Genomic DNA, 27,905 nt, shown 5'->3' on the forward strand with positions numbered 1-27,905 from the left:
ACAGATAATGTCTCCATATTTTCAAAGCAAACACCACTGCTGCCAGCTCCAAATCGTGTGTGGGGTAATTCTTCTCATGGATTTTCAATTGTTTGGAAGCGTAAGCCACTGCCCTCTTTTCCTGCATCAGTACACAGCCCAAACCTTGATACGATGCATCACAATACACTTCAAATGGTTTGGCCGTGTCTGGAATGACCAACACAGGAGCACTCGTTAATTTCCTCTTCAATTCTTGGAAGCTCTCCTCACAACGATCCGTCCAAGCGAATGGCTGATCCTTCCTAGTGAGGTAAGTCAGAGGGGCTACTATCTTAGAAAATCCCTCAATGAATCTCCTATAATAGCCCGCGAGTCCCACAAAGCTTCTAACCTCCGTGACTGAACGTGGACTCTCCCAATCCAGCACTGCTTTCACCTTGGCTGGATCCACTGCAATACCACCAGCAGAAACAACGTGCCCCAAGAATTGGATCTCCTTCATCCAAAATTCACACTTTGAACGTTTGGCATATAACTCTTTCTCCCTCAACACGCTCAAGACGATCCTCAAGTGTTCTTCATGTTCGTCAAAGCTCTTGGAGTAAATGAGGATGTCATCAATAAATACCACAACAAATTTATCAAGGTACGGCCTGAAAATTCTGTTCATGTAATCCATGAAGATTGCAGGTGCGTTCGTCACTCCAAAGGGCATCACCACGTACTCGTAATGGCCATAGCGAGACCGAAATGCAGTCTTCTGAATGTCCTCCTCTTTCACTCTAATTTGATGATAGCCCGAACGTAAATCAATCTTAGAAAACACACACGCACCATGCAACTGATCCAGCAGGTCGTCTATCCTTGGAAGAGGATACTTGTTCTTGATGGTCAGCTTATTAAGTTGCCTATAATCAATACAAAGACGGGAGCTGCCATCCTTCTTCTTTACCAATAATACAGGTGCTCCCCAAGGTGAAGCACTTGGACGGATGAACCTCTTGTCCATCAATTCTTCAATCTGCTTCTTGAGTTCCAATAATTCAGCTGGTGCCATTCTGTAAGGTTGAACCGAGATTGGTGCAGCAGTAGTTACAAGATCAATCGTGAATTCAACCTCACGAATGGGAGGTAGACCCGGGACTTCATCCGGAAAGACATCTGGAAATTCATCTATTATTGTTCGTCCTCTACTGCTCTCATTGTTGGACGAACGCTCTACCTCGTTGTCTTCATACGTCATGATCAAGAAACAACTTGCTCCCTCCATGATGTCCTCCTTAAACTGTCCGAGAGTAATAGACAGTTCTTCTTCTTCTTCATCTGGAAAGACTAACTCCTTCTTCCCACAATCAATGAGGATCCGATTGGTAGCCAACCAGTCCATCCCCAAAATTACTTCTAAGTCTTGAAGGGGTAAGCAAATAAGATTGACCTTATATCTACGCCCCTCAACTTCTATAGGACATCTTACACAAACTGTAGATGTCTTAATCCCACCAGCTGCTGGGGTAGACACCACCAAGTCGAACTGTAATTCACTCTCCACTATCCCCAGTTTCTCAACACACGCCTTCGAGATGAAGGAATGAGTTGCCCCCGAGTCATACAGTACACAACAAGGCTTTCCATATAACATGCAAGTGCTGGTAATGAGTGTACCTGAACGAGCAGCTTCAGCACCCGTGATTGCGTACACTCTCCCTGTAGCTTGCGCACGTCCACCTCTCCCTTGTTGTGTTCTCCCAGCGTTCGGCGGCCTCATTGCCGCACGTCCTCCCATATTGCACTCGTTCTCCAAGTGCCCATTCTGTCTGCAACGAGTACAATACTTTCCTCCTGGTAATTGTGGACAAGCCCATCGATAGTGTGGTCCTCCACACTGATAGCAAGTTAAGCTTCTCGGCTGTCCAGATTGGTTAACAGTGACCAAAGCTTGTGATCCGCTTGCATGAGATGACTGGTTTGGACGAGCGTAAGGTAGTCTCCTTTGAACAGAACCTCCCCTAGACACTATTGGTCCCCTATTCACTTGTTGTTGCTTCTTGTGCTTCTCCGCCTCTGCCATGTTCTTCTCCAACACCTTTGCCCTCTCAACCATGGCAGGAAAAGTTCGTATGCACAAGCTTGAAATCATAACCTTCAAATCACTTCTTAAACCGTTCTCGAACTTCCTGCACTGCCACTCTTCACTGGTGGCCATTGTATTGAACCGAACAAGGTGCTTGAACTTGTTGGTATACTCAGAAACGGACATACTGCCTTGAACGAGCTGTAAAAATTCAACCTCTTTTGCAAAACGTACGCTGTCAGGGAAGTATTCTTCATAAAACTTGTTTCTGAAAACTTCCCAAGTGATTGGCTGTTGAGCATCCGTTAGAATGGCCCTAGCGCTCGCCCACCAGTGGCTCGCCTCTCCCGTCAACAAGTATTCAGTGTATGCCAAGCGGTTCTCATCCGGACACCTCTTGGCATTGAAAAGTCTCTCCATATGCCTTAGCCACTGGTCCGCCTCATCAGGAAGACATTTGCCACTGAACTTGGCAGGGTGATGCTGAAGGAAACTCTCCAAACTCCATTCAGCATTCGGTTGAGCAGCGTTTGAAGAAGATGCTCCAGGCGCACCTCTAGTTGCAGCCAGGATCTCCATCAATTGCCTTTGCGTGTTTTCAGAATTGACACGCGATGCCTCCAAACCTTGCATAGCAGCTTGGTTTTGCTGCATCAGGGTGGCGTTCTGCTCCAGTAACGTTGTGTTCTGTTGATGCAGCCTTTCAACCACGGTTTCCAACAACCTAGTGTTGCTGGACGTATCGGACTCATTCGGTTGGGGAGGAGGAGGAAGTCTAGGCGCCATTAGTTCTCCGGATCAGAGAAAACGAGCGTTAGTAAAGTTCAAGAGTTAAAACAATAACTCATTAACACATAATAAGCACACAGCAAAAACGTAGTGCACTCATAACCTACAGTGTTCCTTAAAAGAACAAAACTGCTCTGATACCACTAAATGTAACATCCCAATAAATAGTAATTACTATTAATCAGAACTAATCACATTTACAGAAATTACAGTGCAGTCTTAATATTTACAACAGCTGCTCAAAATAAAAACCGAACGTACAAAGTTATACAGCGTTCAGTTTTCTAACTACCAGGCTTCAAAAATCTGGACGAACGGCCTTACAAAATGAATAACCGAACGTCTCAAAATACCGCACATAAACGCTAGCAATTTCTAAAGAACGAACACTCTACTGTTCAGCTTTAACCTCTACTTCTACCAAGTTGGCATCCTCCAAATTTTCTTCTTCCAGCATTGCTTCAAGGGGTGCCTCACCATCTGCTCACATCCACAACAGATGATCATTGCATTGACAAGACGGACATACAAAAACAGTAGACAACACAAGGAAATTGCAAGGGTAAGCTTAGGTAATTTAATTCATACCACCAACATAAACTTTAACATATAAAATCAATCGTACAAATCAATAACAGTACATACACAAAGCATATTAGAAATTATCCAAATTCTCATAAACGACGACTGTCCGGACTGTATGAAGCCATGTATCTACAGGCGTTCTTGCACCCGGGTGGTGTAGTAACTGGGATGCCCTCAACAGCTGCCACCCGAGGTTAACCCTATCAGTCCAAAGTACTCAGTAGGACTAGGGCCTCCTGCCATTCCCACGCATGACCTACTCCCCTCTACATGAGGATGAGCACTCACGGAATATCAGGATGAACAGCCATCAGCAGCTTTACCATGGTCATACTACATAACTTCTAACATTCACATCATGGAGACGTTCCTCCTTGGAACACTCGTTCACAATCCAATCCAATAAAAATTCATTCAGAATGTCATTCGTACATTATTATCCATTCCTCTTATTCAGATTTCCATTCTGTGTTCTACTCTCTTAATTTAAACAAAAGTTTTTCACTTAATAGATCAGGATGAATGTATTACAGTACACTGCAATCACGTTTCTGAACAAAAGAAACGAATCATTATCCATTCACGAACGTTAAAACGAATGAGTAATTTAATTGAGATTGAGTCTAGAAGATCAGAGTAATACTTAGGAAAATTCTAAGTATAAAGACTTGAGGTTAAATCAAAAGGACAAACACATTTTAAATATATTCAAAGAATAATCAGAGCATTATTAAATTCGGAAACGAACACTGCCAGTCAATGACCGAACGTTAATTCAGAATTTCGAACGAACGCTAGTTACGTTCACTCACGAAGCAATAATAAGGACGAGCGTTCAGTATAAACCGAACCCTCCTTAGGACGTACGCCAGGTCAATGACCGAGCACCAAAATAGAACGAACGCGCATTTGAACGAACGTTCAGTATCAGACCGAACGCTAACTAGGACGAACGCTCAATCTAAGACCGAGAGCTCATTTGGACGAACGCTCAATCTAATACTAAGCGCTACTTATGACGAACGCTGGTAACAAAACCGAGCGTCCTAATTACTCTACAATTTATTTTAAATGGTTGGACACTCTAAGCTGAGCCGAACGCTCAAAACTAGCTCTTCACACAAATAACGCTCGTTCTTAATCAGAATCCTCTCCAAATGAAAGAAATCTTATTCTAAGTTATTTTCCAGGGAAACCGAACGGTATAAGACCGTTCGATGACGAGCGTACATCATCAATCAGAAAAGATCAGATTTCCAGATTTTTCATTCACATTAACTTCAAAATTTTCATACGATCCATAACTTAGAATTTATCTTTAACACAAATCTCATACATTACAGAATTCATATTATCATTTCATCAATACAGAATCTTCCATTTTCCAGTTTCAAACGTATCATCATCAACATCCAGTTCCAAGTATTATCATTCCAAATCATACAGAAATTCAATCATATTCCAAATCATACATCTCATTCTCTGCATACGGTTCAAACAACATTCATAATATACATCCAGGGCAACCATACTTATTCAGGCACACTCAAAATTCATATATTTCATACGTTTTACACAACCAGTACACTTCATTACTGTCATAGACATCAAACCAGTATTAAATTAAATTACTAAAGCTTCCCTTACCTGATCTAGCAGTGCACTTCCAAATGCTTATGGTTTCTCTAGTGCTCTCACGGCTTTCTACCCAACGAGTCACTCCACGATTTTCACTAAATCTAAGAAACCAAAATGACATAAGGTTCAGACCTATAACTCATGCATGCACACCAGAATTTGGTTCGCAGAAACAGAAGAGGAGAACGTTCAGGGACAAGAACTTACCAGCCACAGAATTCTAATGTGTTCGGTTCAAATGAAAGCTCACAACACCGTGAATGATTCTACGGTTTCTGAAATGGAAGCAGAGATGTTGGTGGTGAGTGATCTTAGAGAGAAGATGAAAACGGTTTAGAGAGAGAGCAGAGAATTTGAAAGCAGAACTTCTGGGAAGAAGATGAAGCATGCAGGAGGAAGAGGGAGAGTTTTCAGAATTATTTTTCTCTTCCCATGCAGAATGAACTCCCCATCCTCCACACGCCACTTGTCTCCCACTAACATTTCTCATAATGCTCCAACCGTGACACATGGCAGGCGCATGCAGTGGAAGTGTGAGTGCATTTAGACGTGGCACGGTGCATTAAATGAGGATCAGAGAATAGATTTGTGTGCTAATTAAATCAGGTTCTCACATTCCCCCTAACTACAAAAATTTTCGTCCTCGAAAATTCTAAGCTTACCAGGGAATAGGTGCGGGTACAATTCCTTTACAGCCTCTTCAACCTCCCATGTTGAGTCACCAGTCTTTGCATTCCACACCACTTTCACGAGACGAACATTCTTTCCTTTGTAGAGTCTGGTGCGGCTGTCTTCCACACAAACAGGTTGCATCTCCAGTGTCCGGTCTGGGCGAATTTGGATGTCTTCTAACTCCAGTACGTGTGATGGATCAGCTATATATTTTCGGAGTTGAGAAACATGAAAGACTGGGTGGAGGTTGGACAGTTGAGGAGGTAATGCTAGCTCATACGCCACTGATCCAATCTTCTTCAGAATCTGATATGGCCCTACGAACTTGGGTGAAAGCTTCTTTGGACGAAGGATTCTTCCCACTCCAGTGATTGGATTCAGCCTTAGAAAAACATGATCTCCAGCAGCAAACTCTAAGGGTCTTCTTCTCTTATCAGCATACGATTTCTGCCTGCTTTGAGACGTCTTCAATCGTTCTTGAATCAGCTTCACCTTCTCGGTTGTTTGCTGGATTAATTCAGGTCCGGTTAATGCAGTCTCGCCTTCTTGGAACCAACATAAAGGAGTTCTACACTTTCTTCCATAAAGAGCTTCAAACGGTGCCATTCCTATGCTTGCTTGAAAGCTGTTATTATACGTGAATTCAACAAGCGGCAGAACTTCATCCCATACTCCCATATGATCTATAACACATGTTCTCAACAAGTCTTCGAGTGTCTGGATGGTTCGCTCAGATTGGCCATCCGTCTGAGGGTGATAGGCAGAACTCATCTGCAGTTTGCTTCCCAATTCTCCTTGCAATGACTGCCAAAAACGAGATGTGAATCTCGTGTCTCGGTCTGAAATAATGCTTGAAGGAACTCCATGCAATCTAACAATCTCTTTAACATATAATTTGGCCAAGTTTGTCATGGACATCTTCAAATTAACGGCCAGGAAGTGGGCGCTCTTAGTTAATCTATCTACAATCACCCAAATTGAATCATGGTTTCGGACTGTACGTGGCAGATGAGTCACGAAATCCATGGAAATGCTGTCCCACTTCCATTCTGGAATTTCCAATGGCTGCAGCAATCCTCCTGGTCTTTGGTGTTCAGCCTTTACACGCTGACAAGTTAAACAAGAAGACACAAAACGTGCAATGTCACTCTTCATCCCAGGCCACCAAAATGATGAACGAAGGTCTTGATACATCTTAGTCATGCCAGGATGCATGCTAAGACGGCTGTGATGTCCCTCCTACAGTATGATCCTCTTCAGCTCCCCATTATTTGGGACGCACGTTCTCCCCATATATCGCAGTAGACCGTCCGTTCCAGCATTAAATCCCTTAGCCTGATCTGTACCAAGCACGCTCAAGATTTTTACCAGTTCTTCATCCTCACGTTGCTTCCTCCAAATTCGGTCAAACACATCACTGGAAATTCTAAGGTTACAGCACCTGATAACGTTCGTTCCTAAGTCGAACTGTAACCTTAGATCTCTAAAACTCTCCACCAAGTTCAGCTCCTTAACCATCATTGCCGAGACCCTTACTGCCTTCCTACTCAAGGCATCCGCCACCACATTAGCTTTTCCAGGGTGATACAACAATTCGAATTCATAATCCTTCAAGAATTCAAGCCACCTCCTTTGCCTCATATTCAATTCCTTTTGATCAAAGAGGTACTTGAGACTCTTGTGATCACTAAACACTTGAAATGTTGCACCATACAGATAATGTCTCCATATTTTCAAAGCAAACACCACTGCTGCCAGCTCCAAATCGTGTGTGGGGTAATTCTTCTCATGGATTTTCAATTGTTTGGAAGCGTAAGCCACTGCCCTCTTTTCCTGCATCAGTACACAGCCCAAACCTTGATACGATGCATCACAATACACTTCAAATGGTTTGGCCGTGTCTGGAATGACCAACACAGGAGCACTCGTTAATTTCCTCTTCAATTCTTGGAAGCTCTCCTCACAACGATCCGTCCAAGCGAATGGCTGATCCTTCCTAGTGAGGTAAGTCAGAGGGGCTACTATCTTAGAAAATCCCTCAATGAATCTCCTATAATAGCCCGCGAGTCCCACAAAGCTTCTAACCTCCGTGACTGAACGTGGACTCTCCCAATCCAGCACTGCTTTCACCTTGGCTGGATCCACTGCAATACCACCAGCAGAAACAACGTGCCCCAAGAATTGGATCTCCTTCATCCAAAATTCACACTTTGAACGTTTGGCATATAACTCTTTCTCCCTCAACACGCTCAAGACGATCCTCAAGTGTTCTTCATGTTCGTCAAAGCTCTTGGAGTAAATGAGGATGTCATCAATAAATACCACAACAAATTTATCAAGGTACGGCCTGAAAATTCTGTTCATGTAATCCATGAAGATTGCAGGTGCGTTCGTCACTCCAAAGGGCATCACCACGTACTCGTAATGGCCATAGCGAGACCGAAATGCAGTCTTCTGAATGTCCTCCTCTTTCACTCTAATTTGATGATAGCCCGAACGTAAATCAATCTTAGAAAACACACACGCACCATGCAACTGATCCAGCAGGTCGTCTATCCTTGGAAGAGGATACTTGTTCTTGATGGTCAGCTTATTAAGTTGCCTATAATCAATACAAAGACGGGAGCTGCCATCCTTCTTCTTTACCAATAATACAGGTGCTCCCCAAGGTGAAGCACTTGGACGGATGAACCTCTTGTCCATCAATTCTTCAATCTGCTTCTTGAGTTCCAATAATTCAGCTGGTGCCATTCTGTAAGGTTGAACCGAGATTGGTGCAGCAGTAGTTACAAGATCAATCGTGAATTCAACCTCACGAATGGGAGGTAGACCCGGGACTTCATCCGGAAAGACATCTGGAAATTCATCTATTATTGTTCGTCCTCTACTGCTCTCATTGTTGGACGAACGCTCTACCTCGTTGTCTTCATACGTCATGATCAAGAAACAACTTGCTCCCTCCATGATGTCCTCCTTAAACTGTCCGAGAGTAATAGACAGTTCTTCTTCTTCTTCATCTGGAAAGACTAACTCCTTCTTCCCACAATCAATGAGGATCCGATTGGTAGCCAACCAGTCCATCCCCAAAATTACTTCTAAGTCTTGAAGGGGTAAGCAAATAAGATTGACCTTATATCTACGCCCCTCAACTTCTATAGGACATCTTACACAAACTGTAGATGTCTTAATCCCACCAGCTGCTGGGGTAGACACCACCAAGTCGAACTGTAATTCACTCTCCACTATCCCCAGTTTCTCAACACACGCCTTCGAGATGAAGGAATGAGTTGCCCCCGAGTCATACAGTACACAACAAGGCTTTCCATATAACATGCAAGTGCTGGTAATGAGTGTACCTGAACGAGCAGCTTCAGCACCCGTGATTGCGTACACTCTCCCTGTAGCTTGCGCACGTCCACCTCTCCCTTGTTGTGTTCTCCCAGCGTTCGGCGGCCTCATTGCCGCACGTCCTCCCATATTGCACTCGTTCTCCAAGTGCCCATTCTGTCTGCAACGAGTACAATACTTTCCTCCTGGTAATTGTGGACAAGCCCATCGATAGTGTGGTCCTCCACACTGATAGCAAGTTAAGCTTCTCGGCTGTCCAGATTGGTTAACAGTGACCAAAGCTTGTGATCCGCTTGCATGAGATGACTGGTTTGGACGAGCGTAAGGTAGTCTCCTTTGAACAGAACCTCCCCTAGACACTATTGGTCCCCTATTCACTTGTTGTTGCTTCTTGTGCTTCTCCGCCTCTGCCATGTTCTTCTCCAACACCTTTGCCCTCTCAACCATGGCAGGAAAAGTTCGTATGCACAAGCTTGAAATCATAACCTTCAAATCACTTCTTAAACCGTTCTCGAACTTCCTGCACTGCCACTCTTCACTGGTGGCCATTGTATTGAACCGAACAAGGTGCTTGAACTTGTTGGTATACTCAGAAACGGACATACTGCCTTGAACGAGCTGTAAAAATTCAACCTCTTTTGCAAAACGTACGCTGTCAGGGAAGTATTCTTCATAAAACTTGTTTCTGAAAACTTCCCAAGTGATTGGCTGTTGAGCATCCGTTAGAATGGCCCTAGCGCTCGCCCACCAGTGGCTCGCCTCTCCCGTCAACAAGTATTCAGTGTATGCCAAGCGGTTCTCATCCGGACACCTCTTGGCATTGAAAAGTCTCTCCATATGCCTTAGCCACTGGTCCGCCTCATCAGGAAGACATTTGCCACTGAACTTGGCAGGGTGATGCTGAAGGAAACTCTCCAAACTCCATTCAGCATTCGGTTGAGCAGCGTTTGAAGAAGATGCTCCAGGCGCACCTCTAGTTGCAGCCAGGATCTCCATCAATTGCCTTTGCGTGTTTTCAGAATTGACACGCGATGCCTCCAAACCTTGCATAGCAGCTTGGTTTTGCTGCATCAGGGTGGCGTTCTGCTCCAGTAACGTTGTGTTCTGTTGATGCAGCCTTTCAACCACGGTTTCCAACAACCTAGTGTTGCTGGACGTATCGGACTCATTCGGTTGGGGAGGAGGAGGAAGTCTAGGCGCCATTAGTTCTCCGGATCAGAGAAAACGAGCGTTAGTAAAGTTCAAGAGTTAAAACAATAACTCATTAACACATAATAAGCACACAGCAAAAACGTAGTGCACTCATAACCTACAGTGTTCCTTAAAAGAACAAAACTGCTCTGATACCACTAAAAGTAACATCCCAATAAATAGTAATTACTATTAATCAGAACTAATCACATTTACAGAAATTACAGTGCAGTCTTAATATTTACAACAGCTGCTCAAAATAAAAACCGAACGTACAAAGTTATACAGCGTTCAGTTTTCTAACTACCAGGCTTCAAAAATCTGGACGAACGGCCTTACAAAATGAATAACCGAACGTCTCAAAATACCGCACATAAACGCTAGCAATTTCTAAAGAACGAACACTCTACTGTTCAGCTTTAACCTCTACTTCTACCAAGTTGGCATCCTCCAAATTTTCTTCTTCCAGCATTGCTTCAAGGGGTGCCTCACCATCTGCTCACATCCACAACGGATGATCATTGCATTGACAAGACGGACATACAAAAACAGTAGACAACACAAGGAAATTGCAAGGGTAAGCTTAGGTAATTTAATTCATACCACCAACATAAACTTTAACATATAAAATCAATCGTACAAATCAATAACAGTAAATACACAAAGCATATTAGAAATTATCCAAATTCTCATAAACGACGACTGTCCGGACTGTATGAAGCCATGTATCTACAGGCGTTCTTGCACCCGGGTGGTGTAGTAACTGGGATGCCCTCAACAGCTGCCACCCGAGGTTAACCCTATCAGTCCAAAGTACTCAGTAGGACTAGGGCCTCCTGCCATTCCCACGCATGACCTACTCCCCTCTACATGAGGATGAGCACTCACGGAATATCAGGATGAACAGCCATCAGCAGCTTTACCATGGTCATACTACATAACTTCTAACATTCACATCATGGAGACGTTCCTCCTTGGAACACTCGTTCACAATCCAATCTAATAAAAATTCATTCAGAATGTCATTCGTACATTATTATCCATTCCTCTTATTCAGATTTCCATTCTGTGTTCCACTCTCTTAATTTAAACAAAAGTTTTTCACTTAATAGATCAGGATGAATGTATTACAGTACACTGCAATCACGTTTCTGAACAAAAGAAACGAATCATTATCCATTCACGAACGTTAAAACGAATGAGTAATTTAATTGAGATTGAGTCTAGAAGATCAGAGTAATACTTAGGAAAATTCTAAGTATAAAGACTTGAGGTTAAATCAAAAGGACAAACACATTTTAAATATATTCAAAGAATAATCAGAGCATTATTAAATTCGGAAACGAACACTGCCAGTCAATGACCGAACGTTAATTCAGAATTTCGAACGAACGCTAGTTACGTTCACTCACGAAGCAATAATAAGGACGAGCGTTCAGTATAAACCGAACCCTCCTTAGGACGTATGCCAGGTCAATGACCGAGCACCAAAATAGAACGAACTCGCATTTGAACGAACGTTCAGTATCAGACCGAACGCTAACTAGGACGAACGCTCAATCTAAGACCGAGAGCTCATTTGGACGAACGCTCAATCTAATACTAAGCGCTACTTATGACGAACGCTGGTAACAAAACCGAGCGTCCTAATTACTCTACAATTTATTTTAAATGGTTGGACACTCTAAGCTAAGCCGAACGCTCAAAACTAGCTCTTCACACAAATAACGCTCGTTCTTAATCAGAATCCTCTCCAAATGAAAGAAATCTTATTCTAAGTTATTTTCCAGGGAAACCGAACGGTATAAGACCGTTCGATGACGAGCGTACATCATCAATCAGAAAAGATCAGATTTCCAGATTTTTCATTCACATTAACTTCAAAATTTTCATACGATCCATAACTTAGAATTTATCTTTAACACAAATCTCATACATTACAGAATTCATATTATCATTTCATCAATACAGAATCTTCCATTTTCCAGTTTCAAACGTATCATCATCAACATCCAGTTCCAAGTATTATCATTCCAAATCATACAGAAATTCAATCATATTCCAAATCATACATCTCATTCTCTGCATACGGTTCAAACAACATTCATAATATACATCCAGGGCAACCATACTTATTCAGGCACACTCAAAATTCATATATTTCATACGTTTTACACAACCAGTACACTTCATTACTGTCATAGACATCAAACCAGTATTAAATTAAATTACTAAAGCTTCCCTTACCTGATCTAGCAGTGCACTTCCAAATGCTTATGGTTTCTCTAGTGCTCTCACGGCTTTCTACCCAACGAGTCACTCCACGATTTTCACTAAATCTAAGAAACCAAAATGACATAAGGTTCAGACCTATAACTCATGCATGCACACCAGAATTTGGTTCGCAGAAACAGAAGAGGAGAACGTTCAGGGACAAGAACTTACCAGCCACAGAATTCTAATGTGTTCGGTTCAAATGAAAGCTCACAACACCGTGAATGATTCTACGGTTTCTGAAATGGAAGCAGAGATGTTGGTGGTGAGTGATCTTAGAGAGAAGATGAAAACGGTTTAGAGAGAGAGCAGAGAATTTGAAAGCAGAACTTCTGGGAAGAAGATGAAGCATGCAGGAGGAAGAGGGAGAGTTTTCAGAATTATTTTTCTCTTCCCATGCAGAATGAACTCCCCATCCTCCACACGCCACTTGTCTCCCACTAACATTTCTCATAATGCTCCAACCGTGACACATGGCAGGCGCATGCAGTGGAAGTGTGAGTGCATTTAGACGTGGCACGGTGCATTAAATGAGGATCAGAGAATAGATTTGTGTGCTAATTAAATCAGGTTCTCACATTCCCCCTAACTACAAAAATTTTCGTCCTCGAAAATTCTAAGCTTACCAGGGAATAGGTGCGGGTACAATTCCTTTACAGCCTCTTCAACCTCCCATGTTGAGTCACCAGTCTTTGCATTCCACACCACTTTCACGAGACGAACATTCTTTCCTTTGTAGAGTCTGGTGCGGCTGTCTTCCACACAAACAGGTTGCATCTCCAGTGTCCGGTCTGGGCGAATTTGGATGTCTTCTAACTCCAGTACGTGTGATGGATCAGCTATATATTTTCGGAGTTGAGAAACATGAAAGACTGGGTGGAGGTTGGACAGTTGAGGAGGTAATGCTAGCTCATACGCCACTGATCCAATCTTCTTCAGAATCTGATATGGCCCTACGAACTTGGGTGAAAGCTTCTTTGGACGAAGGATTCTTCCCACTCCAGTGATTGGATTCAGCCTTAGAAAAACATGATCTCCAGCAGCAAACTCTAAGGGTCTTCTTCTCTTATCAGCATACGATTTCTGCCTGCTTTGAGACGTCTTCAATCGTTCTTGAATCAGCTTCACCTTCTCGGTTGTTTGCTGGATTAATTCAGGTCCGGTTAATGCAGTCTCGCCTTCTTGGAACTAACATAAAGGAGTTCTACACTTTCTTCCATAAAGAGCTTCAAACGGTGCCATTCCTATGCTTGCTTGAAAGCTGTTATTATACGTGAATTCAACAAGCGGCAGAACTTCATCCCATACTCCCATATGATCTATAACACATGTTCTCAACAAGTCTTCGAGTGTCTGGATGGTTCGCTCAGATTGGCCATCCGTCTGAGGGTGATAGGCAGAACTCATCTGCAGTTTGCTTCCCAATTCTCCTTGCAATGACTGCCAAAAACGAGATGTGAATCTCGTGTCTCGGTCTGAAATAATGCTTGAAGGAACTCCATGCAATCTAACAATCTCTTTAACATATAATTTGGCCAAGTTTGTCATGGACATCTTCAAATTAACGGCCAGGAAGTGGGCGCTCTTAGTTAATCTATCTACAATCACCCAAATTGAATCATGGTTTCGGACTGTACGTGGCAGATGAGTCACGAAATCCATGGAAATGCTGTCCCACTTCCATTCTGGAATTTCCAATGGCTGCAGCAATCCTCCTGGTCTTTGGTGTTCAGCCTTTACACGCTGACAAGTTAAACAAGAAGACACAAAACGTGCAATGTCACTCTTCATCCCAGGCCACCAAAATGATGAACGAAGGTCTTGATACATCTTAGTCATGCCAGGATGCATGCTAAGACGGCTGTGATGTCCCTCCTACAGTATGATCCTCTTCAGCTCCCCATTATTTGGGACGCACGTTCTCCCCATATATCGCAGTAGACCGTCCGTTCCAGCATTAAATCCCTTAGCCTGATCTGTACCAAGCACGCTCAAGATTTTTACCAGTTCTTCATCCTCACGTTGCTTCCTCCAAATTCGGTCAAACACATCACTGGAAATTCTAAGGTTACAGCACCTGATAACGTTCGTTCCTAAGTCGAACTGTAACCTTAGATCTCTAAAACTCTCCACCAAGTTCAGCTCCTTAACCATCATTGCCGAGACCCTTACTGCCTTCCTACTCAAGGCATCCGCCACCACATTAGCTTTTCCAGGGTGATACAACAATTCGAATTCATAATCCTTCAAGAATTCAAGCCACCTCCTTTGCCTCATATTCAATTCCTTTTGATCAAAGAGGTACTTGAGACTCTTGTGATCACTAAACACTTGAAATGTTGCACCATACAGATAATGTCTCCATATTTTCAAAGCAAACACCACTGCTGCCAGCTCCAAATCGTGTGTGGGGTAATTCTTCTCATGGATTTTCAATTGTTTGGAAGCGTAAGCCACTGCCCTCTTTTCCTGCATCAGTACACAGCCCAAACCTTGATACGATGCATCACAATACACTTCAAATGGTTTGGCCGTGTCTGGAATGACCAACACAGGAGCACTCGTTAATTTCCTCTTCAATTCTTGGAAGCTCTCCTCACAACGATCCGTCCAAGCGAATGGCTGATCCTTCCTAGTGAGGTAAGTCAGAGGGGCTACTATCTTAGAAAATCCCTCAATGAATCTCCTATAATAGCCCGCGAGTCCCACAAAGCTTCTAACCTCCGTGACTGAACGTGGACTCTCCCAATCCAGCACTGCTTTCACCTTGGCTGGATCCACTGCAATACCACCAGCAGAAACAACGTGCCCCAAGAATTGGATCTCCTTCATCCAAAATTCACACTTTGAACGTTTGGCATATAACTCTTTCTCCCTCAACACGCTCAAGACGATCCTCAAGTGTTCTTCATGTTCGTCAAAGCTCTTGGAGTAAATGAGGATGTCATCAATAAATACCACAACAAATTTATCAAGGTACGGCCTGAAAATTCTGTTCATGTAATCCATGAAGATTGCAGGTGCGTTCGTCACTCCAAAGGGCATCACCACGTACTCGTAATGGCCATAGCGAGACCGAAATGCAGTCTTCTGAATGTCCTCCTCTTTCACTCTAATTTGATGATAGCCCGAACGTAAATCAATCTTAGAAAACACACACGCACCATGCAACTGATCCAGCAGGTCGTCTATCCTTGGAAGAGGATACTTGTTCTTGATGGTCAGCTTATTAAGTTGCCTATAATCAATACAAAGACGGGAGCTGCCATCCTTCTTCTTTACCAATAATACAGGTGCTCCCCAAGGTGAAGCACTTGGACGGATGAACCTCTTGTCCATCAATTCTTCAATCTGCTTCTTGAGTTCCAATAATTCAGCTGGTGCCATTCTGTAAGGTTGAACCGAGATTGGTGCAGCAGTAGTTACAAGATCAATCGTGAATTCAACCTCACGAATGGGAGGTAGACCCGGGACTTCATCCGGAAAGACATCTGGAAATTCATCTATTATTGTTCGTCCTCTACTGCTCTCATTGTTGGACGAACGCTCTACCTCGTTGTCTTCATACGTCATGATCAAGAAACAACTTGCTCCCTCCATGATGTCCTCCTTAAACTGTCCGAGAGTAATAGACAGTTCTTCTTCTTCTTCATCTGGAAAGACTAACTCCTTCTTCCCACAATCAATGAGGATCCGATTGGTAGCCAACCAGTCCATCCCCAAAATTACTTCTAAGTCTTGAAGGGGTAAGCAAATAAGATTGACCTTATATCTACGCCCCTCAACTTCTATAGGACATCTTACACAAACTGTAGATGTCTTAATCCCACCAGCTGCTGGGGTAGACACCACCAAGTCGAACTGTAATTCACTCTCCACTATCCCCAGTTTCTCAACACACGCCTTCGAGATGAAGGAATGAGTTGCCCCCGAGTCATACAGTACACAACAAGGCTTTCCATATAACATGCAAGTGCTGGTAATGAGTGTACCTGAACGAGCAGCTTCAGCACCCGTGATTGCGTACACTCTCCCTGTAGCTTGCGCACGTCCACCTCTCCCTTGTTGTGTTCTCCCAGCGTTCGGCGGCCTCATTGCCGCACGTCCTCCCATATTGCACTCGTTCTCCAAGTGCCCATTCTGTCTGCAACGAGTACAATACTTTCCTCCTGGTAATTGTGGACAAGCCCATCGATAGTGTGGTCCTCCACACTGATAGCAAGTTAAGCTTCTCGGCTGTCCAGATTGGTTAACAGTGACCAAAGCTTGTGATCCGCTTGCATGAGATGACTGGTTTGGACGAGCGTAAGGTAGTCTCCTTTGAACAGAACCTCCCCTAGACACTATTGGTCCCCTATTCACTTGTTGTTGCTTCTTGTGCTTCTCCGCCTCTGCCATGTTCTTCTCCAACACCTTTGCCCTCTCAACCATGGCAGGAAAAGTTCGTATGCACAAGCTTGAAATCATAACCTTCAAATCACTTCTTAAACCGTTCTCGAACTTCCTGCACTGCCACTCTTCACTGGTGGCCATTGTATTGAACCGAACAAGGTGCTTGAACTTGTTGGTATACTCAGAAACGGACATACTGCCTTGAACGAGCTGTAAAAATTCAACCTCTTTTGCAAAACGTACGCTGTCAGGGAAGTATTCTTCATAAAACTTGTTTCTGAAAACTTCCCAAGTGATTGGCTGTTGAGCATCCGTTAGAATGGCCCTAGCGCTCGCCCACCAGTGGCTCGCCTCTCCCGTCAACAAGTATTCAGTGTATGCCAAGCGGTTCTCATCCGGACACCTCTTGGCATTGAAAAGTCTCTCCATATGCCTTAGCCACTGGTCCGCCTCATCAGGAAGACATTTGCCACTGAACTTGGCAGGGTGATGCTGAAGGAAACTCTCCAAACTCCATTCAGCATTCGGTTGAGCAGCGTTTGAAGAAGATGCTCCAGGCGCACCTCTAGTTGCAGCCAGGATCTCCATCAATTGCCTTTGCGTGTTTTCAGAATTGACACGCGATGCCTCCAAACCTTGCATAGCAGCTTGGTTTTGCTGCATCAGGGTGGCGTTCTGCTCCAGTAACGTTGTGTTCTGTTGATGCAGCCTTTCAACCACGGTTTCCAACAACCTAGTGTTGCTGGACGTATCGGACTCATTCGGTTGGGGAGGAGGAGGAAGTCTAGGCGCCATTAGTTCTCCGGATCAGAGAAAACGAGCGTTAGTAAAGTTCAAGAGTTAAAACAATAACTCATTAACACATAATAAGCACACAGCAAAAACGTAGTGCACTCATAACCTACAGTGTTCCTTAAAAGAACAAAACTGCTCTGATACCACTAAATGTAACATCCCAATAAATAGTAATTACTATTAATCAGAACTAATCACATTTACAGAAATTACAGTGCAGTCTTAATATTTACAACAGCTGCTCAAAATAAAAACCGAACGTACAAAGTTATACAGCGTTCAGTTTTCTAACTACCAGGCTTCAAAAATCTGGACGAACGGCCTTACAAAATGAATAACCGAACGTCTCAAAATACCGCACATAAACGCTAGCAATTTCTAAAGAACGAACACTCTACTGTTCAGCTTTAACCTCTACTTCTACCAAGTTGGCATCCTCCAAATTTTCTTCTTCCAGCATTGCTTCAAGGGGTGCCTCACCATCTGCTCACATCCACAACAGATGATCATTGCATTGACAAGACGGACATACAAAAACAGTAGACAACACAAGGAAATTGCAAGGGTAAGCTTAGGTAATTTAATTCATACCACCAACATAAACTTTAACATATAAAATCAATCGTACAAATCAATAACAGTACATACACAAAGCATATTAGAAATTATCCAAATTCTCATAAACGACGACTGTCCGGACTGTATGAAGCCATGTATCTACAGGTGTTCTTGCACCCGGGTGGTGTAGTAACTGGGATGCCCTCAACAGCTGCCACCCGAGGTTAACCCTATCAGTCCAAAGTACTCAGTAGGACTAGGGCCTCCTGCCATTCCCACGCATGACCTACTCCCCTCTACATGAGGATGAGCACTCACGGAATATCAGGATGAACAGCCATCAGCAACTTTACCATGGTCATACTACATAACTTCTAACATTCACATCATGGAGACGTTCCTCCTTGGAACACTCGTTCACAATCCAATCCAATAAAAATTCATTCAGAATGTCATTCGTACATTATTATCCATTCCTCTTATTCAGATTTCCATTCTGTGTTCCACTCTCTTAATTTAAACAAAAGTTTTTCACTTAATAGATCAGGATGAATGTATTACAGTACACTGCAATCACGTTTCTGAACAAAAGAAACGAATCATTATCCATTCACGAACGTTAAAACGAATGAGTAATTTAATTGAGATTGAGTCTAGAAGATCAGAGTAATACTTAGGAAAATTCTAAGTATAAAGACTTGAGGTTAAATCAAAAGGACAAACACATTTTAAATATATTCAAAGAATAATCAGAGCATTATTAAATTCGGAAACGAACACTGCCAGTCAATGACCGAACGTTAATTCAGAATTTCGAACGAACGCTAGTTACGTTCACTCACGAAGCAATAATAAGGACGAGCGTTCAGTATAAACCGAACCCTCCTTAGGACGTACGCCAGGTCAATGACCGAGCACCAAAATAGAACGAACGCGCATTTGAACGAACGTTCAGTATCAGACCGAACGCTAACTAGGACGAACGCTCAATCTAAGACCGAGAGCTCATTTGGACGAACGCTCAATCTAATACTAAGCGCTACTTATGACGAACGCTGGTAACAAAACCGAGCGTCCTAATTACTCTACAATTTATTTTAAATGGTTGGACACTCTAAGCTGAGCCGAACGCTCAAAACTAGCTCTTCACACAAATAACGCTCGTTCTTAATCAGAATCCTCTCCAAATGAAAGAAATCTTATTCTAAGTTATTTTCCAGGGAAACCGAACGGTATAAGACCGTTCGATGACGAGCGTACATCATCAATCAGAAAAGATCAGATTTCCAGATTTTTCATTCACATTAACTTCAAAATTTTCATACGATCCATAACTTAGAATTTATCTTTAACACAAATCTCATACATTACAGAATTCATATTATCATTTCATCAATACAGAATCTTCCATTTTCCAGTTTCAAACATATCATCATCAACATCCAGTTCCAAGTATTATCATTCCAAATCATACAGAAATTCAATCATATTCCAAATCATACATCTCATTCTCTGCATACGGTTCAAACAACATTCATAATATACATCCAGGGCAACCATACTTATTCAGGCACACTCAAAATTCATATATTTCATACGTTTTACACAACCAGTACACTTCATTACTGTCATAGACATCAAACCAGTATTAAATTAAATTACTAAAGCTTCCCTTACCTGATCTAGCAGTGCACTTCCAAATGCTTATGGTTTCTCTAGTGCTCTCACGGCTTTCTACCCAACGAGTCACTCCACGATTTTCACTAAATCTAAGAAACCAAAATGACATAAGGTTCAGACCTATAACTCATGCATGCACACCAGAATTTGGTTCGCAGAAACAGAAGAGGAGAACGTTCAGGGACAAGAACTTACCAGCCACAGAATTCTAATGTGTTCGGTTCAAATGAAAGCTCACAACACCGTGAATGATTCTACGGTTTCTGAAATGGAAGCAGAGATGTTGGTGGTGAGTGATCTTAGAGAGAAGATGAAAACGGTTTAGAGAGAGAGCAGAGAATTTGAAAGCAGAACTTCTGGGAAGAAGATGAAGCATGCAGGAGGAAGAGGGAGAGTTTTCAGAATTATTTTTCTCTTCCCATGCAGAATGAACTCCCCATCCTCCACACGCCACTTGTCTCCCACTAACATTTCTCATAATGCTCCAACCGTGACACATGGCAGGCGCATGCAGTGGAAGTGTGAGTGCATTTAGACGTGGCACGGTGCATTAAATGAGGATCAGAGAATAGATTTGTGTGCTAATTAAATCAGGTTCTCACAATATGCATCTAGACTTTATTTAAAAAAAATGAAAAATTGAACCAGTCATATACATGGCAACTTTTGTTTTGAAAAAATAAGTTCATCTTAAAAATTGTGGTTTTTTCACAGTTTAATGTACAAGTATATGACCGTAATTTTTTTTTTAGAAAAATATTACATTTGTAAATTCTAAACAACCTTGAACATTTCAATACACAAGACATATATATAAAGCTTTCTTTAACTTGTATATTGTGTATTCTTTTTATCTTACAAATAAGAGTGAATTTGACATATATTTTAAATAGTCAACATATATATTTTTTTGACAGTGATTGATCTTAATTAATAATTTTAGAGGTTCAAATAATATTTTTAAGGTTTAATCCTGACAACTTTTCTCAAATAGATTCTTTATATTTTTCTTTCATCTTAATTGAATTCTAATTTTTAAAAAATTGAAACAATTCAGTGTTTGTTTTTAAGTTCCATACTAACATAGTTAATATCAAGGGATAGAATTAGATCATATTTTATTAAATAGATTAGATTGAACTATTTATTAAATAGTTAATATTGAACACCGATCTTATGGGTGGTGATATACTCACCTAATATGTCAATCAAGTGGGCAATAAACTCCAAATTAGTAAACATCTGAATTAAAAGCAATTTTCTTTTTGGTCAAATCAAACATTTTTGTCGATGATTTCTTGAGAATTGTCATTTCAGAAAGGCTTAATCAACTTAACTAGGCTAGAATCATAGCAAATGGATAAACTTCAGTCAATTAAACATTGTTGTAGAGTTAAGAATATCTCCAAAACAAGTATATGAATTCTTCAGATAAAGCTGCGCCTATGATCATAACATGTGATTGCTTGCACTATTGATGTGTTTCACCATTGTAACTTAATTTATTTTGGAAAACTTTTCTGAAGGGCTTTCGTCAGGTGTCAGTCCTCACTCGCACACTTTTCGGGAAAACTTTTCAGAAAGTCACTTATCCTTTTTCAATGTTCGGATGTCACATGTCTACCAGCTTTCGTCTAATTCATTCTCAAACCACACCTTACTGGAAAAGAAGAGGTTAAGCTCTAATACCACTTGTAATGCCCCGACAATTTACAGGGAATATCGATTGCCAATGTGCTTTGTCCTCACCACACCGTACTGGGAGAGGCTAGGCTCTGATACCACTTGTAACGCCCCGACAACTTATAGTGAATATCGATTGCCAATGTGCTTTGTCCTCACTCGCACACTTTCTGGGAAAACTTCCCAGAAGGTCACCTATCCCTAAATTACTCCAGGCTAAGCACGCTTAACCATGGAGTTCTTATGAGGTAGGCTACCAAAAAGCAAATGCATTTGGTGATATGAGTAGCCAAATCAATCCCTTTAAGATATCCTTCAAATGTATAGTCTCATACCTATACAGTCTCTAGATCTCTCTCATTCCGGTGTATGTTCGATTCGTCCATGTGCCTCTTCCACTGAAAGCCTGCCAGGAACCGCTCCTTGTCAGTGCCCCTTGCACTTCGTGTCTCTTGCATCGACGATCACTCCCCGCCTTCATCAGTGCCGGATGTCACACTAATGCTAAGTGAAATACAATATTCACAAGACTAATCAAAAAAGCCAGAAGCTCTAGCTACCTCGGTGCACCATTTGGTGTTCTTAATGTTCTTAGTACTTTCAACCACTTTAAATATATAGAAAAGGATTTGATGTAACAATTAAAAGTATTAGTATTGTTGAATCTTTATATAAAATATATATATATATATATATATATATATATATATATATGTATATATATTATATTGCTAAAATTATTGTTATGTCTACTCTTTAGATACCAAGTATACTATGTTGTTTAAACTTTTTCATTTCAGAAAAGTAACCTTTTCAATAAAATAAATTATGATTTCAACCTATTTAGACATTTATTTAAAAAATTGTTTTTTATAACTAAGGTACAACAGAGACAAACTTAATTTTTTTTTCATACATTATATCAAATTTTTATATGAATATTATAAAAATTATTAAAAAAATAATCAAAATAAATAATAATAATTATATAAAAATAAGATAAAGATATAGATAAAGATTAGTAAAGTGAAATAAATAATAACAAAAATATAATTCAATTATAATTTAAGAAAAGAATAAAAATATTTTCGATTGAAATGCGTGTTACATATTTCTCATATGTGATATAAGTAGTATTTATATGGTAGAGATGATCAAAATTATATTAATGTTTTGCAAATGTGAGAAAATTCCTTAACTTTTACTTTTGTAAAAAAAAGTTTTGTAAAACATTTATAATATATGATTTCATAACTTAACTAATTAATCGATACCAAATTTATTTATAAATATGTTTTGTTGATTTTATTCTAATAGATATAGATGGTATAAAATATTAGTATTTTCTCACATCAAATTAGAGATATTATTTTTAAATTTAAATTAAATGAATTAAATATTATATATATATATATATATATATATATATATATATATAATTAGGTTTGGTTGAATTGACTACATTTTATTTTGTTTTTATAGTTAAAGACTAAGAAATTTACACTAGCGTCTTGTTGAAGTGGAAATGTTTCATTATCTTCTACGGAAAGAAATTTAATATCTCCTAATCCAAGAAATGAATAAAGAAATCTAAAGATAGATTTAGGTAAAGAGTCTTTAATCATTCAAATAAGGGAGTTTTTCATTTTTCGAGCCAAACACTTTCTCTTTCTTTCTTCGAGAGTTCGATTCTTACCATCATTCCCCTTCGTTCACCAGCATTTCACTAGCAGAGGCCCTCTCCATCAGTTAGCGTGACCGTCAGTCACCGTGTTGGTGATTGGCTGTGTCGAAATCATGTGCCCGTGATTGGGTGTGTCGCAATCGGAGTTCGTCCATCGCAAAGGTTGGTTTAGCGCTTGGTTTCGCAGTTAAACGATGAGTTTCACCGATTGTCATCGAGGGATGGGCTTCCACTTGCTGTGATGTGTTTGTTCTTCTTACAGAGTTGTTGTTCGAGGGTTGTTCTTGGAGGGGTCTTGCTGGAGTGTGGTGTGGTTTGTGCATGTGAGCGAGCTTGTCTAAATCATCTTGGTGGAGGTTTTGGGTTGTCTTTCTTCCCTTGCCGTTGAGGTAAGTAGGTTTTTGATAAGTGTGAAAATGAATTGTTTTTATACTTATAAATAAGTTCAATCTTATAATTATTCATGTTGTTCCTCATTGAAAAGTTATAATAGTAAATTGTTATGTAAAATATTATACAGGAATATTATTTAGACTGTCAGCCAAATTTCGCAAAGCGAAAGCCAAAATTCGCACTGCCAGAAGAAGGAAATTCGCATAGTGCACCAGTACATTTGATTTGCACTGAGCGAATTAATGAAGTTAAGTGGCTTTAAAAGACAGAAAGACAGAAACATTCTTCTAACAGAAGTTCCGGACAAAAAAAGAAACGAAAACATCTCAGAAACTTCCAGAGACTACTTCAAGACATCAAGACACCATTTTTGCAAGGGATTGCTTCAAATGTGTACGTTTAGATGACTAGGAGTAGTTTTTCTTTCGTTGGAATTGGATGTAATGAATTTACTCTGGTGTAATTTTCTTGTTTAATATATCGTTGTTCGTTCATATGCTCTTTCTTGAATTTACTATCATTATATGGAAATATAATGTTATTTGAATGTTTCTGATTACTGGAAAGTAACTTTGAACATGGACATAGATAGAGCACCTAAGTCATTCTTAACATCGGACTTAATGCAAATTGTATGTTAAATTGACTAAGGAATTAGCATTTTGATATATTAATTTAGAACTAATTGCTAAGGGATTAGGACTAGTATGCCTTGATGTGAATGTTTGAATGAAATAATAATATATTGTACAGAGTTTTATCTTCATATGATTCATGAACCCAATTCCAACAAAGTTTCTTTTATGTCTAATTGAGTTATAAAAGAAAGAATTGTCATGTGTTGCACAAGTCCCATAGGAGAACGATACTTTGAATTTACTCTATATTACTTGGAACGATTTGGTATACTTGCCAAAAAGTTACAAGTTTTTGATTAAACAAGAAAATTACACCGGAGTAAATTCATTACATCCAATTCCAACGAAAGAAAAACTACTCATAGTCATCTAAACGTACACATTTGAAGCAATCCCTTACAAAAATGGTGTCTTGATGCCTTGAAGTAGTCTTCGGAAGTTCCTGAGATGTTTTGGTTTCTTTTTTTTTGTCCAGAACTTCTGTTAGAAGAATGTTTCTGTCTTTTTGTCACGTCTTTTAAAGCCACTTAACTTCATTAATTCGCTCAGCGCAAATGTACTGGTGCGATATGCGAATTTTCTTAACTCCTCGAAAACTAACACCGCTAAAAATTTGGTCCTCATTTAGTCAACAAAATGAGGACTAAAACCAAAGTTTTGAGGACTAAAACGAACGTTTCTAAAAGAATGAAGACCAAATTGTACCTTATTTTGAAAGAGGGACGAAAACCAGAAACGACCAATAACTTAGGGACTAAAAACATATTTAACCCAAATCAGATATATGAATGATGAGAAATGTGATCATCTACAAGTAGCATGGGAAGAACTTCAATGTTTTAATTTTAACCGGCTCCAGCCATATGTTGATTCTGCTATGGAGATGAGAAATCACGTTAAGAGTTTCGCAAGGTAAAAGAAATGGAAGCAAATATCAACATACTGGAGAACCGAAAGAATCATTTACAGAAGCAACAAAATATATTGAAGAAAAGGTTTTTAGACTATATTGAAGAAAAGGTTTTCTGACATAAGTCTAAGCCTTCAAATAATGAAAAAAGCGATGGCGACAAGAAAAGAAGGCTTTGTCGAATTGGATATGGACGAAGAACTTGAATATCCAGAATAAATTTTTCTAGCCTTTGTTATTCCCAGTGTTTTTAGTGGGTTTAGCATAATCATGAGATACTCATTTTGTTTTGAATTCATTTTATAGATATTAAAGTTCACCGATACTGTTAATGAATTCATTTATGAAAATTTTTGTTTAAATGGATGAGATTTCACCAGCAATTGCTACCTTCACACCTTTTACTATCAGTTTTTAGTAAAATGTTGTTCCCTACTATTTACAAGATTTAATCATTCACGAAGTTCCTATTTTCGTGTGGAATCTCAATTTATTCCCGTTGTTTCTGGAAACCTCAATTGAGTCCCAAATTTATGAAAATTGCAACAATTGGATCCTTTCTGTTAAATTGTCTCCAACGTCGTTAGTGTGTGTTTGACGTGGCACGCCGTAGTCAGTTTCTTAACTAACGTGGCTGACTGAAGCAGGGGCAGCTGAAGTACGTGGATAATAAAATTTTTTAAGTAAACAGAAAATGAAAGTTTTAAACCAAACTTGGGATTTAGATTTTTATTTGATCGAATTAGGGATTGAGATTCTTCTGAGTATTTTTAGGGTTCGTCCACCGTTCATTCCATTTCACAAATTGGGGTATCATTTTGGGGATTTAGGGTTTAATCCAAGTTGACCTTGACAGAGTGTGTGCAATTGTCGTCATCATCGGATATAAGTGATTTGAGAAGTTTCTGTACAGGGAAAAAGATCCCAATTTTCAGCGACCTAACCTTTTCTCTCTCCTTCCTCCTCTCACATACACCCGTATAAATATATACCTTCTGGATCTCCTTCCACCTCTTAACGGATAGCAGATTCCATCAAGCTCATTTGGGTTTCCAAATTTTTGTTTCAGTTCCGAATGCTCTTAAATTCTGTTGTTTTCTTGTGTTCAAAGAGAAAACATGGCTGAAAGCAGGTACCTTTGCAGTCAACAGTGAACGGTACATAGCAAGAGGTTCTTTTTCAACTTTGGAGAGTTCACTCAGCAAATTTCTTTCTTTTCTTTCACTCTTTTACACTTTCTTTTTGGGAATTATTTATTGTCATTGACAATTTGCTGCTCTCTGCAAATCCTTTTCCTTGTACCCGTTTCTTTTTCTGCTCCTTAAGTTCACTTTGTTTGAGTCTTCCTTTTTCATGGTTGCTTTACCATAATTTGACAAGGTGGCTGCTTAAAAATCTCATTGTTGATCCACACGGTGTCGAAAAATTTGGCTCTTTTCTTGTCTCTCTATTCTTGAGTTGAAGATGGAGTGTTGGAGAAAGAGGGATAATCCAAAATCAAACTCCACTTTTCCTTATGAGGTATTGGAAAGAATTATAGGGATGTTAAAATCTCAAAAGGACAAAAGCTCGGTTTCTTTGGTTTGCAAAGAGTGGTATAACGGCGAGAGTGATACAACGCAAAAAGGTTTAATCATTCACGTGCTTGACCTGCCCCTCCTTTAGTCAGTCACGTCAGTTAAGAAACTGACTACAGCGTGCCACGTCAAACACACACTAACGCCGTTGCAGAAAGTTTAACGGAAAGGATCCAATTGTTGCAATTTTCATAAATTTGGGACCGGATTGAGATTTCCATAAACAAATGGACTAAATTGAGATTCCACGCGAAAATAGGAACTTCGTGAATGATTAAACCTATTTATAATTTTAAAAGTTCAAGACAATATTAATTACTATATTTTGAAAATTATAAAATATAATCTTTAATTATTTTACACATTTATCTTGAAATTGCCACAAAAGACGAATAATAAGAGATGGAGAAATTTTTATTTTTTATTTTTTAGTTTTTCTTAAGACACCTCAAGTTTATATATAAAGGGAAATATGTATGAAAATATACAAAAAAAAGAAAAAAAAATTAATGAATTTTTCCAATGAATTGAATAAAATAATCAAACTTTTATCAGGATCAGAACAATTTCTGCATAATTTCAGGAACATGCCGATAGATTTGCAACGAAAATCTATAATTTCAAGTTATATTTTGTAGGTTTTCTCACACAAAAATTACTTTCATATTTTTTAACTTTTTTATTATATAAAAACTCGTCTATATCTTTGAAAATACAGCTATCCAAGTATATGAGGACTTTAATTTTTTTTAAGTGAAGTCTTCATGCATGTGACGATTTCACATTTTGCATATTCTCTGGTTTCAAAATACATTTACGTTAGACATTATCATGTATATTGATATCTCCAGTTTAAAATCTTAATCTATTTGTATAAAATGAAAATGTATACTTCAGTATAAATATTTAGCATAGTTTACTTTTATTTTTAATCATCAAAACTCAAATTAGCTTGGTTTACACAAATTTTATTCAAAATTTATTATCTAAAAAAAAGTCTAATTACATCTTAAAAATATAAACAACTAATGATTATTTCTAGAAA

At 39.9% G+C, this 27,905-nt stretch overlaps 1 long non-coding RNA gene across 1 annotated transcript; it reads left to right on the top strand.

The window, feature by feature from the left end:
- Positions 1 to 23,197: 23,197 nt before the first annotated feature.
- LOC148193318 (uncharacterized) lies at positions 23,198 to 24,229 on the top strand. The gene is made up of 2 exons (XR_015781829.1): positions 23,198 to 23,731; positions 23,863 to 24,229. It is a non-coding gene; the product is annotated as an uncharacterized LOC148193318 (long non-coding RNA).
- The last annotated feature ends 3,676 nt before the right edge of the window (positions 24,230 to 27,905 follow it).

Source organism: Vigna umbellata, chromosome 9 (genome assembly GCF_029865625.1).
Source record: "Vigna umbellata cultivar VRB3 chromosome 9, Vumbellata_1.0, whole genome shotgun sequence".
In the NCBI taxonomy this organism is placed as follows: Eukaryota; Viridiplantae; Streptophyta; class Magnoliopsida; order Fabales; family Fabaceae; genus Vigna; species Vigna umbellata.